The following is a 13118-nucleotide window of genomic DNA, read 5'->3' as shown; positions in this document are numbered from 1 at the left end:
TAGCAAAAGAAAATATTAGAAACAGTGCATTTAGTGAATGCACCCACTTAGTGCATTCACACAGTTAAATGTGTAGTTTGATGGTTATTATAGATACTTAAAGTATAGTAAGTGGATATGTAACAGGAAAGACTGCTACAACTACAGACGTACTAAAGGGTAACTCCTGCACACCTAATCCAATCAGTATTGTCCTTTACTGTCAAGTTTGATAAATTGCAGTACTGGTAGCTTCCTGCTTGTTGACTGTTACCTAATTGTGTCAATGTACATCTGTAGTATGTACATGTGAAAGTGCCTTTAAATTTTAGAGGAGCTTTAGCCTTGCTCTTGTACTGTTGCATTTCCATTGCATCTTTCCCCGTTTGTGTATGGCTGCATTCCCATTGCATTCCTTCCACTCTTGAAGAACAAATAAAAATCATGGAAATTTCACAGTTCTGGAAGAGAAATGTACTGTTAATCTGTTGTGACAATGCACTTTTTATGTATAGTACTGTACATTCTTGGCATGTACCATTACAAGCTTCAGTATACATTCAGGTTTGTTCCTCATAGTGTATCTTTATAATAAAGAAGATAGTTCTGTCTGTGCGTGTGGTTTTGCTGGGTAAACCCATGTAGCTTCTAACATGGACTGCCAAGCTACCTTTACCTTCCACATAAAGGGAAAACTATTAACATCCCCCAGCCTCCCACACCCTGCCCTGCATCACGTCCCATCACTGTCTTGGCCTGAAGAACAGCTTGTTTGCGGACAGGCTGCTACCTAATTTGAAAAGCAACATCCCCATAAGCTCACCCAAGGCCCTCCATACCTCAAGAACCCCACATGGTTTCCCCCTGACCCCACTACCACTGGCTATGGGAACCCATCATCCACTCAACCAGTGCCCCACCACCACCCTCCTGCTCCCCACAGGAAAAATGGGGGTAAAAAAGCACACCATCTTACATATGTTAAAAACACAGTTCCAGACTGAAAAGAATAAAAAAGTCTACATAAGGGCATTTCTTACAGCAGAAGAAGGGATGCCATCGCTCTGAGGGGTGGGGAGTGCCACAGGTGAAGGTTGTCTTCAGTGACCTTGTTTCTGAGTAACAGTGGCAAAACACACACCTCCACAGCTGGATCCAGGAGCTGGGCAGCGGGAGCTGTGAGCGTCAGGCTGATGGCTGCATGAGAGACGTTCAGCCCTGGATCAGATGCCTTTGAGGACAATTCCCGGGTTGGACTGTGGCTGCCCAGGTAGGTCAATCTTGCTGCCCAACTTAGAATGCTGTTCCTTCATGGAATCATTAAGGTTGGAAAAGACCTCTAAGATCATCAAGTGCAACCATCAACCCAATACTACCATGACTACTAAACTGTATCATGAAGTGTCACATCTACACATTTTTTTCGACACCTCCAGGGATGGCGACTCCACCACTTCCCCAGGCAGCCTTTTTCAATGCCTCATGACTCTTTCAGTAAAGAAACTTTTCTTAATATCCAATCTAAACCTCCCCTGGTGCACCTTGAGCCCATTTCCTCTCACCTGTTCAGGGGGAGACGAGCTACTTGGAAATGCATTTCTAATACTTCATTTAAAAAAAAAAAATTGAGGGGCAGCTACTGCAGCTGAAAGGGCCAGCATCAAAGTCATCTCTGATTGTGGTTGAGGACCACCTACAGATGCCTGTAGAGGAAGAAGGGGATGGATGTCAGGCAGTATGGGGAAGTACAGGGGGACAGATACACTGGCTACCCCAGCTCAAAGCAAGGCTTTTGTTCGTCATGCTGGGGAACGTGCCATAAGGCAACTGTTTGTCAGTGACGTCACCGATCAGCCCATGGTGGCAGCCGTTGTATTGCAGCATCCAGCAACCTACTTTGGGTATTTCTTCCTGTCCCCTGCTGCACAAAAGCTAAGTCAGCAGCAGACAGCAAAGGTCGTTCTCATTCAAGGGCCTGCACAGCCCAGAGGACATGTAACTCAATTGCCACAGTCAGCCCGTACACTGGTGAGGAAAGAGGCTTCTGTGGTGGCTTTTAATCTACTTGAAATAAATACAAAAACACATGAAAAGGGGTCTCCTCCTGTTGTGCAACGTGAAGTTTCAGTGTCGAGCTGCACTGACTTCTTAGCTTGCTTCCAGGTTTTGTAGTGGAAAAAAGCCCAGCTCTCACGGATACAGCCAAAGGTTTTGGCAGGTGGCTGGGGAATTGCTGACTTTACCAGCACTCAGAAAAGCAAAGGGGAGTTGTTTTGCTGAGGAAAGCATATTAACTGAACAGAAACTGAGCAGCAGTGGCAGTGTGGTGTTTAGCTCTCACTGTTTTAAGCCACTTGCAGCTCCTGGATACAGCACTGACCCAGCCTGCACAAACACCTCCTCAGTCAGCTTAAAGAAACCATGGAGGCTCAGCCCAGGTTTTAATCTCTCCTTGATAGAGACTCATGGTTTGTCACTTACTCTCTGGCTCACAGGGAATTACCCTGCCCAGAAGGTTTTGTAGTCACTCTGTTCAGTCACTGCTATTTCATGGAACAAGCCTTGACACTACTCCAGATGGTACTGGTAGATGGGGAACCACCAGAACCAGCCTAAGCATTGACTAGTGATGGTACAGGATGGAAGAACCATTCTTGTAGGTAGAAATACTCCTTTTTCCATGAACTCCGCTCTTGGGGGAGAAAAAAAAAACCACAAACCTATAATATATGAATCATAGAATCATTTAGGTTGGAAAAGAACTTTAAGATCATTGAGTCCAACTATTAACCTAACAATGCCAGATCCACAACTAAATGATGTCCCTGGATATCTTATCTACATATTTTTAAAGACCTCCAGGTATTCCTGTATCAGGAATAGTGTTGTCAGCAGGAGTAGGGAGGTGATCATTCCCCTGTACTTGGCTTTCATGAGGCTGCACCTCAAGTACCGTGTCCAGTTTTGGGCCCCTTACTACAAGAGGGACATTGAGGTGCTGGAGAGGGTACAGAGGTGGGCTGCCAAGCTGATAAAGGATTTGGAGCGTGTGTCATGTGAGGAACGGCTGAGGGATTTGGGGCTGTTTAGCCTGGAGGAGGCTGAGGAGAGACCTTATTGGTCTCTACAACTACCTGAAAAGAGGTTGTAGCGAGGCTGGGGTTGTCTGTTCTCCTTAGAGGCAAGTGATAGGACAAGGGGAAGTGGCCTTAAGTTGTGCCAGGGAAGGTTCAGGTGGGACATTAGTAAGAATTTTCAGGTTGGATATTAGGAAGAATTTCTTTACTGAAAGGATTGTTGGGTCGCTATTGCAGGAGGTGTTTAAGAGACAGGTGGGTGTTGTGCTGAGGGACATGGTTTAGTGGTGTTGATGGGGCTAGGACAGAGGCTGACTCAATAATCTTGAAGGTGTCTTCTAACTGAAACTGTTCTATGATTCTATGATTCTACAATTCTATGATTCTATTATTCTATTTGAAGAGGTGACTGTGTGAAATGCTTGTATTTTCCTCCCTCTTGCTTAATCCTTGCTCTGCATATTTCTGAGTTACTCCTTTGCCTTCTATTTTACTCAGGGGTGTTTGCAGATCATGCAGCTGACAAAACCAGTCTCTGTGGCTCCAGGAGACCCAGCCTGAGGATGTTTTCCTTCTGGGAGCAGTCACAATGCTGGGATTTTTATGTGTCCCCCACATCCAGCCCCACTGGATACACCACCTCCCTCTGGCCATCCCTCTCCTTGCCAGCCCCAGCAGGACCATAACCCTAGCATGGTATTTCAATTCCTCTCATCCAGCCATGCTACCGATCAGCAAGGTCAAAACCAGGGGAAAGGAAAACGGAACATGGCAGGTGAAGGACCAGGCCATCGGACACACTGTCCCAGCCAGCTGGGAGAACAAAACTTGTGTGGTGGTGCTAAGCTGGATTTAAGGGAGGAAAGAGCGATGCCTTTCCTTACCTTCTCACTCACGTGACAGACACAACCAGAGCCGGCAGGCAGCACACAGAATTAAAGGGATTAAAGAGTTAAATAACATAAATTGTGTCCAGATGAACTGGACAAGTCAGTGGCTTTGCTACCACCTTTCTCAACACATATGTGTCAGCAAACAAACCCCAAAAAAGGTGCAGGGACGTGGTTTTTGTGCCTAACTCTGCAGTCAGCTGAGCCCATGCCCCATGGCAGCACAAGGGCAATGCATCCCCAGCTGTGCCACTGCCACCTCCCAGCAGGGTCAGGACACACTGGTCACCACACACACCCAAGAGCAGGTTTTTGGTCTAGGGTTAGAAGCTGGGTTTTGGTTGTTAGCTTTTTTGTTGTTTTGTTTTTTTTTTTAAATTAGTAAACTGCATTGATTTTTTTTTTCAAGTAGCATAGTAATGGAATAAGTGCAAAGTACAAGGCGGAACAAATATGGAGACAGACAAGTTGTGCTGTACGAAGGAGGTCAGACACTTGCGGGATTGAAATCAATAGTGGCTGCACTCAGTACAGCAGCACGGATAAACCAAAACCAAACCCTGTCTGTTCTAATTTCCGTGGAGCACATTGATTCCTCCCTTAATATCTGCCACGTGCATTTTCAGCAGCATACATTGACATCTATAAACACTGGCCAAACAACATAAACCCGTGGTTTACATTTATTTGAATGAATTACCCTCTGGGAGGGACAAATCACCGAGCCCAGCACTGCTCTGGAGGGGAATAAGACAGTCATTGAAACGGTTGTTTTGCTGGCAGTGACTTCTTGGCTGCAATGAAATAACATTAACACGGAAATTGTAACCAGTCACAAACACTGACTTTAGGTGTGGGAAAAGACCTAAAATCCTTCACAATTTTGACCAGGGACTGCTGCCCACTGTAAAACAGCTCAGTGGAACAGGTATCTTAATTGCTTTTTCCTGCCTACAATGTTTTTGGAGGTAGACATTACAGGGGTACCCCAGCACCCCTGGCATCACATTAAAAGGACTGTAGTTTTGATATTTGTCTGTCAGAGTCCCAGGACTTTCCACTGATTTGTCTATCAGAGTCCCTGCAAAGGACTTTCATGGAGTCAGATTCACAAAAATTGAAATTAGTTATTTTACTGAGAGTGACAGAGCAGATTCCAGATTGCTGTTGACAAATTCACTAACTACAATAGCGCTACTAATTAAGGTTAATATTGCTAGCAGAAATAACAACAATAATAATAGTACAACCCAAGGGTAACATTCACCAGAGGGTGAAAGGTTTGGCGCTTACCCAGAGAGGGGTCCCTGCCTGGGGTGGAGGAAGAGAACATAGTCCCTCAACTAGTCCATTGGGTGTTGATGTTCTTCTCCCACAGTTTAACAATTATTTTCTCTATCTTTTATTCTCCAAACTGCAAGGTTACCGCCCATCCCAGATGACACGTGAAGAGATGAGTGCTACAATCATACACATTTAGCATCAGCTCTCTAGTTTTCACTAGTATGCGCGGGGGCGTCAACTTTAATATTTCATAGGTAATGAGGCAAATGTCAGTTATGGGGCATGATAGCCTTTTGAAATCATGAAGAACCACAGAGGTTCTTGTTATCTTCTTGTCTTTGCTGGCCAAAACCAGGGCTGTCTGGCCGGCATACAGCCCTCTCCTTAGCTGCATCCCGTGGTAGCCAGGTCAGTCTCTACCCCTCTCAGATTGCGCTAGAGATTTCAAGGCTAGTCTTAGTCATTCTTTGAGCACAGGGGCCTCATCTCCTTCTCCAAATTCCATTCCTGGTAACCACCCTGAAGGTAATCACAACAGGGTTACCCACCAATACTTGCAGGTTTAACCTGAATTTCTCTTGGACATTTTTCTCAGCTCTTAATTTTTTTTTCCTGAACTCTACTCCTCCAAGAACATATCAAAACTTAATTTCAGGCCTAGTGCCACACTGGTCACAAGGCTTGCTTATTTTCTCGCTAAATCAAAATCGTTCTGAACATCAGCTCACGTATGAGGTTGCAATAGGGAATTAAAAATAAAATCTGGGGCTTCCAAACCACATAGCTAATTCTGAACTCTCCTTTATTGCCCTTCCAAAATTGCAACTTTGAAATAATATATATTACATATAATTTCTTGAAAGCATAGAGCTGGGCACATTTTTTTTTGCAAGTTTTATTTCTGGTTAAGCAGATATGGTACTATGGTCTGTTGGGGGGGAAGTTCTCCCTCCTGCCATGGCCCCAGCGGCAGGTGAAAGGGGAGCTGAGAGGCCAACAGCAATGTGGGGGGTCACAGCTCCCAACCATGGAGAAATCCCCATTTTCGGATATCCACAGGACCACCCCGCTCCTGCACCCTCAGGCTGGCAGCGCTGTGGGTCCTGCCTAGTTTTCTCCAGCCAGACCAAGAGCAATGTTTGCCTCAATGCTGTCAGTACACCTCAGTCTTTCGGGTTGCTCCCAGTATTAAAAATGAACTGACTTTGTCAAATGTTAGAAGTTTAGGAATAATATACTTTCTTCTATGCTGTACACCTAAATGTCATTCATAGCTCTGTACCTCCCTGAGATGTGCACATGAAAATGTACATGTTCAGTGAAGCAACAGCTGATTTCCAAGCCTTTTTATAGAAACCTATGTTTCTTCTGTACCTGCATTGTAATATTGGGTCTCTGGTTTGACCTCTATAGAAATAACTTGGTTTTCTATTTACAAGTCATTAGTTTTGGTGTTTGCCATTTCACTGGGGTTTTTTCTGCTTTACGCACATAGCAGCAGGCTCAAGTACTTAAAGGTAATTTTTATGTGCACTACCATTTCGTCTCCAATATCAGGTATGTTTAGTAATGCTCTAAAGTAAACTCAATTTTTCCAAGTTCTATTAGCAATGCTAGTCATAGAATAATTCAGTTATGCTCAATACGGTTTTCATTCTTAGTTGAATAAAATTGATAAGAAGGCAATACTTGCAGATAATTTCACTTTTGCCCAATATTTCTGGTTTTTTAGTGAAAAACAATAAAAGAGTTCTGCTCAGGCCTTAAAAATTTCCCAGCTTCCTCAGACATCAGCTGAGCAGGGAGCCCTGTTCAAGCGTGCTTGTGCTGGGTGGCAGCACTACTCTGGTCCCTGCACCACTCCTCCCCATGAGCAGGGTATTTCTCCCCACCACCCTTCACCTGGACAAGGCTATGCATGAGAAAAATCAACTCTGTACATCTGCCCTAATGTAGTTTGAGTTCTGTATGGTGTGGTCCAAGTAGAGCAGTATTCAAATGCTGTAGGAGTCCATCCACACTTTTCTCACTTGGAGAAAAAGTGGAGGAAAATATGCTACCTGTATCATCCCTACACAGCTACTGAGTGTCAGACATCATCCCTGAAGCTCTTTGTCCTCTTTGCTAAAGCCAACAAGAGCATCTCCAGAGCCTGTGGTGGCTTAGGTTTCCCCCCTGCATGCAGGGCACCAGCTATTGCAAGTGCTGGGAACAGTCACGTCTCAGCTCATTAAAGAAAGGGTCAAATAAAAACACATTAGTATCAAATAAAAACACATTAAGTAGGAAAACCACATCTGTACATGGCAGAAATCCTCCCAGAACGAGGTGCTGCAATTCTGCGAAAGGAAATACGGATCACTTCGCAATTATCCTTCAGTGTAGGAATATATTTTGGTGTTGATTGCAGTGCCCTGAGTAATGGTCAGGGATAATCCAGTTTGCTCGTAACTTCTGTGAAGATAGCGCTGAAGTGAAATCGTTGCTCTTATCTCCTCAGGCACTTGTAATTCTGTTCTGATCTCTTGAAGATGTTACTCATTACATCTGCCGCTGCACAGCCACAAGCCCCCATGAGGAGATGCTGGGCAGCCCCTTCCCAGACGCTGCGTTCACAGGGATGGACGTCCCGCTCCACTGGGGGCTGAGGTCAGGGAGAGGACCTGAGCAAGGGAGGCTCTTAAGTCAGAAGAGGATTCTGTGTTAGAGTAGCAAAAACACATGAGAGTCGAGAAGGGAAGCTCATGTGATATCCAGTAGCCAGACAGGACTCTTCATCGCTTCCACAGTATTCAGTAAAATGGGAACCTGTTTGCAGTGCTTGCCCTACCTGAAAGGAGGTTGTAGCGAGGTGGGGGTCAGTCTTCTCTCCCAAGTAACAAGTGATAAGACGAGAGGAAATGGGCTCAAGTTGCACCAGGGGAGGTTTAGATTGGATATTAGGGAAAAATTCTTCACTGACAAGGTTGTCAAGCATTGGAACGGGCTGCCCAGGGAAGTGGTTGAGTCACCATCCCTGGAGGTGTTTAAAAGACGTGTAGCTGTGTTTCTTAGGGACATGGTTTAGTGGTGGACCTGGCATTGCTAGATTTATGGTTGGACTCGGTGATCTTATAGGTCTTTTCTGACATAAATGATTCTGTGATTATTTTTAGCAGCTCTGCTTCTCCCTGGACAAACAGAGAGAGAGGGAGGGATCAATATAAGCCATACCTCACAAGTTAACATCCACATATCTGCACAAAAAGAATACAGCACTTCAACAAGTACAAATATCAATTAAAAAAATAAAAAGAACCAAAATGTATCTGCATTCAAGGTGCACTGAAACCAAGACACATTTCTTTCAGCTGGTAAAGCCAAAGACTGTGAAAACCATCACTTTGAATATACTGGTGTATTCCACTGAGGTTCAGGATTTTACACCTTTAATCCCCAGGTCTCATCTTAGGCAAAAGCAAAGACAGGGAAGGGCTGTGCGAAGGTGCTGAAGACGCTGCTTTCCAAGATGGCAGCCTAATAAGATAATCTTGCAGCCAAAATTGTTCACTTTCCCCGAGACACAAGCATTTGGAACAGCAATATGGGAAAGCCACCACATGTTGAATGGTGCCTGGACAGTGTCCCAACTGAATGCCCATCCTTGCCCTCCCTCCTGCCCAATCCCTCCTGCCTTCAGCCTCACCCTCACCCTCGCCCTCGCTCTCCTCCACGTCCTTCACCATCCATCACCAGGGAAGGTAAAATGAAAGGCAAAATGCCCACACGGTGAGACACTGCGTAATGTCCCATTCAGGTTTGCTGACCACATTTCAGGTTTGCTGATGATCTCTCAGCATTTCCTTCCAAGGAGATTATTCTTTTTTCTGCAAAAGTTGAAACGAAATTTTTGGCGGAAGCAGTCAGGTTTGTCTGTACCAATACACTCATTTAGAAAGAGTTTTCTAAATTTTTAAGCAAAATATTCAACAAAAGAGGTGATAAACTGGGTCCAGCTTACTCCCATGTATCCAGTATGCCAGGAGGCATTTTCTGGCAGGATGTTCCCCCTGGCAGGACTGCGTGAAAGAAGGAACCAAGACTGAGGAAAATTGCAGGACACTTCAATCATTCTCTGATGCTTCAGCACTTGAAAGATCAGGGAGCAAAAGAAGAAAAAAAATAAAATCACTGTAATTCAGGTGAAAAGTAATGCTTCAATTCCTACCAAACCTCCTATCCAGCACAAGTATTTTTGTGTCCTTTACCTTCTTGTTGAAGGCAGGAGAAACAGCTTATGCTACAGTGGGCCACCAAGGCCATGCAAGAAGTCTTGACCAAGCAGAAGGTGAAAGGGCAGGTACGGAGAGGCAATGAGAGGCACCACCAGATTATTTCCCTGTTCACAGATCTGGTACAAACCTGTCTCTGGGATGATTATCTGCAAAACTTCACTGTTTAACCCAAAGTCCTTTGGAGATTTCAGTACTCTTCCTGTATCATTAGATGCACTACTATGGAATACAAAGCACCTTATTTCAAGGTCTAGTTTGTACCTCAGGGTATCTGAATATTTAAAATTTATGGTTCAATTCATAACAGTTGCTCACGATTTGTATGGGTTTTCTGCAGGATTTACCTTTTAAGGAAAGTTGAGGGTTTATTTCAGGGCCAGAGAGTTGGAGTTGGATCCCCTCCAGCAAGAGCCCAGCCACCAGCCAGTTAACCTGTGTAAAAACATAGGACTTGCTCCATTGGCTTGTGCTCCAAAACACCCCGTTTGGATTTTCATAAAGGAAAAACCCTCCAACAGGCCTAAACCAAAGTGTCCAACAGCTCCTGAGTAGTCACTGTTTAAATTTGCCTAATTAATTCATGAGTGACACCCTCTCTGCCAGGCTTAAACACCAAGCCAGTGAGTCTCACGGTCTTTTAAGACACTCAAGAATTAGTCAACTGCATTTCTCATTCTATATACTAGATAGTAACTCTACACTACAGCCTTATGAAGTATTGTATAACCTAAAGCATAAATTACAGAAGCCTGGACTGTACAGATATCATATAAAGGGTAAGTTTAAGCAATCATAAGATCAACCACAAACTGAGGAAACATTATTTCTTGCTCAGCCAAACACCTCATTAATATAAGACATAAAGCAAAACATGAAGCAGCACATAGAGAGAAAACAAAGCTGGCTTGTAACAGGATTTTCCCTTTCACAGCAAATTCTACAAGCTTAAACATATTTTCCACAATAAAAATCGACAAAAGAATCTCTGTAACTTGTCCCTTAATTAATTATTTTTTAATTTGAATGCTCAACTGCAATTTTTTCATCCTTATAGGAAAAATGTATTTCATTGTTAATACCTTGTATAAAATAATTCTACTTTAGCGTAAGCAAAATATTTTCTTCTGCTCTTTCTAGAACAAAATATTTTTCAGAGGTATGTCTTCAGGAAATATCCTGGGTTTCACAGAACAGCATTTCCCGGTGAGACAATGACTTAGAGGGGAATTACAGGTCAGTTCTGGCAGACAGCTTGGGGATGTCTCAGTCCCCTCATGAAGAAAAAATCCCCAGGGCACATGGGGAAACCCCAAACTCCAAGCCAGAGTGCTGGTGGGTGAACATAGCTATGAAAATAGTAATACTAAAGAATGCAAAGCAAAAGTTGTCAGACTAGGAACATCTATTTGAGAGAGGTAGATTAAAAATTCAGCAGCCATGTGTTTTATTTAGGGAGTTCAGCTCAGCGTCTGAGGACACTGGAAACACAGCTGCTCTCCCTTACTCAGGCAGCACACACTGTCCTCTGCTCAGCAGGACCCCGAGGAGGAGAAGTCCACCCAGTGAAATACATCATATGATTTCAGGATTTTATAGCACTCTTATTAATGGCAACTCTTACCCCAAATTCAAGTCTCAGCTCTTACCTACCTAAAACTCCTTCCTACCCACTTCTTTTGAGTCACAAACTCTTTGGAAAGCCATGGAAATTTGTGGCCTCTTAAACCCCAGCTGTTAATCATTCCTTGTTTGTATATGTCTTGCAGCCACTGACTTTTCCCAAGCATTCCTTCTTTGACGCTACTTTGTTTTGAATATATCTATTAACATCAAGTGTCCCTAGGTGAGCTCCCGGAGTGTTTTATAGAGAAATAATCTCCATATTTACTCTCTTTTTTTCAGCATCCACTTGATTAAACAATTGCAACATCATTTTTTGTGCAAGCAATTAGTTTTGGATCCCTGCAAGGATAAGATCAATAGCTCTTGTTTTCTCTTTGAGTGTCCACTGCACACATACACATACACAAACTTTCACACTCTTATCCCAAACCTGGAGAGTGGGAGGTTTCCTATTCCTAAGGCTTTGGCAAAGTTTTCTCATATCTCTTCTCAGCCAACAGACCCATCAAACAGGAACAACAGTCATCAGGTGTTTTACAGATATACATTTATTTACAAATCTAGGAGGTCTGAAGATGACAATGTCACAAGTTGATAACCTCTTTGATGTGGCACATGTGTTTCCCACCAGTGTGTGCCAACTTCTCCTCCCTCCTGGGCTTTGTATTTTAGCAAGCAGCATTCTGTAGTACATTCATGGCAGAGCATCAAGAACAAGTTGTCTGCTGCTTGATTTTATTCACAGAAGGCAGAAGGTTGGGCCACACCTCCAGTTTCTTTTGGTAGTTCTTTATAGCGTGCTGCAACATCTTATTAACACTCCTTGCCACGTAAAGAAGCAGTGATGTACATATCAGAGTAGTTTTTCTGCTGTTTAAAATTACCTCCACTCATCTACTAACTGTAAGAGTTTGTTGAATGTCTTAGAAAAATCTCCAGGACAAACATTCACTCATCAGAGCTTTGTATTAGAATACTTTCAGCAATTTCATAAACCCTCCTTTTAGCAAAACAAATTTCTAAACCAATGCTGTCCCTGTAAATAAACTTTCCCAACTGACTGTATCTAGTCGAGTTAGTCTAACTTCATTGAAAAGATCCCTCAGTGCTCATAAACCCCAAATATACTCATTAGTGGGCTTGAGCATCCTCTAATCCTGTGAGCAGCCTCCACGATAAGAAGTTACTAGTGTGATTTCAAACAGTATCCTTCATCTTGGTGACCTTTAAAGATTTTCAGCAGCTGAACCCAGTTAAATCCACCTCTCTCAAGATACGGTGATAGATATTTTGTGTCTTTCATTTGGAAGGGGAAGGGGAGGAAGTACTCAACAAGTCTGAGCATAAATCTAATCTCTGCCAATGGAATGCCAGAGTTATTCATGATTTCAAAAGCCAGTTTCCTTTTATCATCAGAAAGACTGATAAAGTGAAAAAAAACCATAAAAAAAATCATTGTGCTGTAAGACTTCTTGAGGTCACTTGCCAAAAATCACTCACCATTATATACCTGCAGAACAATAAAACAGTTTAAAAATCTTCATGCATTAGTGTCACCTGATCTGGGACCCAGCTGGATTCACATCACAGTTTATGCCTGAATAAATATCCACATAAAGATCCTATGAAGTCTTTCATACCTCATTTATTTGTAAATGCCCCATGACCACGGATTTGCATTAACCCAAACAAAAGTAGATTGAGGAGATCCTAGCAGAGAGCAGGGGCTCTCTGGGGAGGTTTTGAACAGCTTCCAACACCTGGAGAACAAGATGGGCACTGCACAGGCCTCCCACCTTGTGATTATATGTTTATGTCGATGAAACAATGCAAGAAGGTTCTGGATTTGATAGAATCAAGGAAGAAAAGAAAGAATTTGAAAAGAAAGAATTTGAAAAAGAAATTTGAAAGGAAAGAGTTTGAAAGAATCAAGGAAGTAAAAACACAGAATATTTTTGGATGAAGAGCAACAAGTGGTAAGAAGACAAGAT

Source organism: Apaloderma vittatum, unplaced genomic scaffold, assembly GCF_000703405.1.
Source record: "Apaloderma vittatum isolate BGI_N311 unplaced genomic scaffold, ASM70340v1 scaffold158, whole genome shotgun sequence".
Taxonomy (NCBI): domain Eukaryota; kingdom Metazoa; phylum Chordata; class Aves; order Trogoniformes; family Trogonidae; genus Apaloderma; species Apaloderma vittatum.
The sequence above is the reverse complement of the archived record's forward strand: the minus strand, read 5'-3'. Positions refer to the sequence as shown.